This window comes from Otolemur garnettii, unplaced genomic scaffold, assembly GCF_000181295.1.
Source record: "Otolemur garnettii isolate 467f Iridium unplaced genomic scaffold, OtoGar3 scaffold00018, whole genome shotgun sequence".
NCBI lineage: Eukaryota > Metazoa > Chordata > Mammalia > Primates > Galagidae > Otolemur > Otolemur garnettii.
In genome coordinates this window covers 17,568,248-17,572,870 of record NW_003852413.1, presented here as the reverse complement: position 1 = coordinate 17,572,870, position 4,623 = coordinate 17,568,248, and the positions used below count along the sequence as shown (strand labels likewise).

The 4,623-nt window shown below is 45.5% G+C and overlaps 1 pseudogene; it reads right to left on the bottom strand.

Moving 5' to 3' along the window:
* Positions 1-1,595: 1,595 nt before the first annotated feature.
* Positions 1,596-4,211, bottom strand: LOC100946918 (annotated as a pseudogene).
* Between the last annotated feature and the right edge of the window lie 412 nt (positions 4,212-4,623).

The following is a 4,623-nucleotide window of genomic DNA, read 5'->3' as shown; positions in this document are numbered from 1 at the left end:
TGGTGTCTAGGTTCATAAGTGGGTCCCTGGAGAAAGGGACCTGGAGTTTAGCGGCTCTCTCCAGCGAGGTAAAATGAGAGGTCTTTTGTTCTCTGCTCATTTGCAGATAGCCTGCAGCAGGCCCCCTGCTTGGGGAAGGGGTCTTCCATCCTCTGATAGGCTTTGTATCTGTAATTTGTTTTCTTGAATGCTCTTCCTTGGAGTTACAGCTTACCAAACTTCTTTCTTGGCTCAGCTTCCTGTCTTTGGCTTCATAGAGTCCAATTCTGTCCAGTTTTTCTTCCTCTGCTCAGGAGCCTCTGCCGAGGGTTGCTACCAGTCAGCCATCTTCCCAGAATCCTCAAGTCTGTGGTTTTTGGTACTATAAAAATCTTTTGGAAAGTTGCGGCAAGAGACCAAATTGTGTGAGAAAACATAATTCCTCTTTTTCATGAAGTCTAAAGTTCTTTGTGTTAGTCAAAAATCCATTGGACTCCTCTCATTTGAATTCCAAATATCACATATAGAATTCTCTGGCACCTTGTTTCATTCTCTGACTCTTTTGACTGTGATCTTCTATTTTCCTTAGAATATTATTGGAAAGAAACCTTTGAGGCCTGGATAAAGTACATTTCTAAGGAATATTTGCTTTTCTTCTGACAGGCATTTGGATAAGATCAATGCAGGATGATTGAGATTTTGTGATCCATCCCAATGAATTGAACTTCAGTTATAAATCTGCACATGGACTTGCTTGTTTTTAGCTTCTCAGGGATGATTCTTTCCTACTTTCTTCTGAACAGGAATGAATTTACAGGGAGTAGAACAAAGGTTTGGGGGATTTGGAGTATTGAAAGGAGGAGAGGAAAAATGATTAATTGCCCTACTATCCTTCAAAGAGCTCTGTCATAATACTCTTTTTTTTTTAACTGATTATAAAAGCTTTTTATAAACCACACAAACCATTGCAAGAATAAATGAATTCCACAGATACAAATCAGGCAAAGAAGAATACAAATCAATGAGAAGGAGATTATACTTGTAAGAGAACAAATGGACACAAGCTCTCAAGGGTCTGTTCAATGTGTGGAGGTCAGTGGCTTTAAGGAATTCAGGTGTGAGAGATATGCATTGGGCTTGGGAAAAACACCACACCTGTGAAATCATAAAAAAAGAAGTGAAGGTGCTCACAGCCTAGGAGGAGCTCCTGCTGGTTTAGGTCAGAGAAAATTCGAGAGATCTCTAAAAAGATGATGGCTATAAGGGGACGGGTGAAAAGTTTAGTTCAAATATTCTCTAGAGAAAGGAAGGAGCAAAATCATGGTAAGTTAAAATCTGGTACCCTAATGTAGTAATTTAAGGGCTGTGATGATAATTAAGACATCTTCCATCAGGGAACTGTAGCAGGAAGGAGACACCCAAGTGCATCCTGTTTCATCCCCTGCTGCTTTAGGACTTTTCTGGAGTCAGTAGCTGAGGAGAAGACTCTGAATGCCCTTCATCTGGGGGAGAGAGGAAACCCACACATTTTTTAGCTATGGATTGGCAACTCCTTAGTTCCCATGGAATCAGTCAGGGCTCTGGGCCCTAGACAAGTGGCCTCAGGTAGGAGTAGATCAGGAGTGGATGGGGGAACTGGTCAGGTAGGTAGCATAGGGACTATCCCCAAACACATTGGCATATGACAACTTGAGGAACTGAACATAGTTCTGCATGCTGCAGTTGGTGCCCTCTGACTGCTGCAGGTGATCTTTCAGATTCTGTAGTCGGCTCTGGTAGTGGCAGTCAGCATCCTCATGGCTTGCTGCAGCTGGCTGAGTTCAGTTTTGGTTCTGCTCAGCTGGGTCTCAAGGTCCAGGATTTTGTTCTGGGCTGCTCACTCCTTGGAAAGTACATGGTCCTTGGTTTGTTCTACCTGCCTCCTAGCATCTTCAATGGCAGCCTCTAACTGCCTTGCCAGGCTCTCACATTCCCATGTTTTCTCCTCCAGCCACAGCTGGGATTGGTGGATTGCCTCCTCCCTCTTGGCAATCACCTGTAGGAATTTGATATTCTGGACACTGGTTGCTTCCAGTTTCCTCTCCAGTTCATCCACCTTCAGACTCAGCTGCTTATTTTCCTTCTGGGAAGCCTGATGTTTCTCTCTCGCCATCTCCAGCTTGTCCCCCTGATGTTCGATCCAGCTGCACAGGTCTGATATGATGGCTGTGAGATTGATGTTCTTCCTCTTATATCCCTGTAGCTGGTGTTGGCACTCCACCAGCTTTACCTCCGTGATCTTGAGGATGGCAGGCAGCTGCTGCAAGTCTGCCAGCTGGGACCAGAACTGCTGACGTGCTGCCTCAATCTCTTTGTTTATCTCATCTTTAAGGATCTTACTCTCTTTGTTGCAGCATTCTAGTTGGGCAGTCACTTCATCAGCTTTCAATCTAGTCTTCATGACCTGACTCTTATAGTTGTCAATCATTCCTTCGTAGTTCTTCACTGATGCCTTCAGCTTCTGGACCTTGATCTGTGCCTGGTTGAGCTTGTTCTCCATTGGGGCGAAGCTCACCTTCAGCCTCTCATTCTCCAGCTTGAATGCAGAGTACTCGGCAGTCTGATGGTGTAGTCTCTCCAACAGGCTGTCCTGGTCTTACCGCATTTTCTCCTCCAAGGTATATTGTTGGTTTACAAGATCTGTCACCCAGTTGTTCAGGACAATAATTTCCAGCTCAAGGTCTCTCTTGTCTTTTACAACTTGGTTGTAGCAGCTACTCCACAACTCCAGAGTGGATAAAGCTTCAGTGACATAAAGACCCTTGTTGGCAAGTTGCACATGCAGCTGCTCAGTGTACTCCTCACTCTTCTCGGCTTGCTCCTTCTGAGCTTGGATGGCCTTCTTCAAGTTTTCCTTGTCTTGATCTCCCTTTTGCTTCAACTCCTTTGGCTGCTCCATGATGGCCTCCACTTCTGCCTTTTGCTGGTTCCCACTGCACTCCAGGTTCTTAATCTGCATGCAAAGTCAATTGTTCTCAACCTTTTTGCATCGAAGCTGTACCTGCAAATGTCCACACATGGACTCCATGGACTTGGAAAGCTCAGATGCCATCTTTGCTTGAGCCTTCTCACATTGTATTTCCTGGAGGAGCTCTTCTACCTCCTTGTCCTTGTCTTGCAGCAGCAACAGCAGGCGCACTTTCTCTGTGTCTGCCTCTGCTAGCCATTTCAGTAAAGCTCCTTGTTGCTCCATTAGTCTTTCAGAATCCTCTTTACAGTGCTGTTCCCTCAGCAGGTCTTGGAGGGTGTGGTTGGTCTCCTCGAATGTGCTCAGCTTCTGCAGGAGAAGTTCCTTCTGCCTCATTAGGGTGTTGATGTCTGTGCAGGTCATTTGTTTCTCTGTTTTTAGCTTCCTGATGGTATCCTTCATGACCCTACTTGTTTGGCAGCAGCTGCTCCATCCATTTCAGCCTCTACCAGCTTGGACATGAGGCATTCCTTCTCCTGCTATAGGTGTTTCTTCTGGAGTATGATGTAGTCCTTCTCCTCCTTGATGTGCTCAATGTTGTGCCTGAGCACTGTGTTCTCATGCTCCATCTTGGCTAGTTCCTGGGCCACCTTTTCTAGCTCCTTCTTCCACTCCTCTAGGAAGCTTTTGGCCATCTGGTGCTCACCTTTCTGCATCTCAAACTTGAGACAACTGACTGCATTCATTAGACTGTCAATCTTCTTATCATAACAGTTCATTTTACAGTGACCTGAGTCATCATCTGTAGAGATGTCACTTAACTGCATCACTGAGGCCAGCTTTTCTGAAGATGGTGGTCATGTCCAGGTAATGAAGTGGATTCTCCCACTTGCATCCTACATGCTGGGCAGATGATTTTCCAAGGGGAATCCAAGTTACCTTGGTTTTCACCTGGACACTCCGCTGCACATTCACAGTGTCCCCTTTCATTCCTTGCTTATGAGATTTCTGGCTGGTGGTCGCTGATGGTTTTGGGAGTTTTTTTATGTGGACATGAACAAGGGTGTTCTCATTCATGTGAACATGTAAGGGGGGAGTTGTAGAGCAGTCCTTCATGGTTTGCTTCTGGCAGGCAGGGGAGGACAACACAAAAATGGTTGATCATCACAGTTACACTGGGTGTGCCACAAGGTGTTCTCAAGACTTTTTTCTGTGTGAGACTTGTTACTCCATTTTTCCCACACGATGGAAACCTGGGGGAGTCACCTGAGGACAAGGCAGACATGGCTAGGCATCAAAGCCTCAAAGGTGGGCAATTTGATTGGCAGGCTCTGCTCAGGGGGACCAAGAGGGGCTTGTCAACAAGAATCTCAGAGGCTTGGCATCAAACGTCTGCTCTGAGGGGAGGGGAGTAGAAGTTTTGGGAGTGGCACTTAGATGAAAACTTGGCAGGTGCTCCTCTACTGTCCAAGTCACACAGCAACTGTCCAGGACCGACACAGCTGCACCCAGAAATGCCTCCTTATGAAATCATTGAAGTCAGAGGTGAGGGTCGTGCCATGGGGACACCGCAGCAGATGCAGTCCAGCTCTCTGTCATAATACTCTTAATCATTTTATTTTTACGCATTCTCTGTGAATAATATTATCTATACTCACTTTTTCTATTATTACCTTTAGCATTAAATTGTTCTAAAT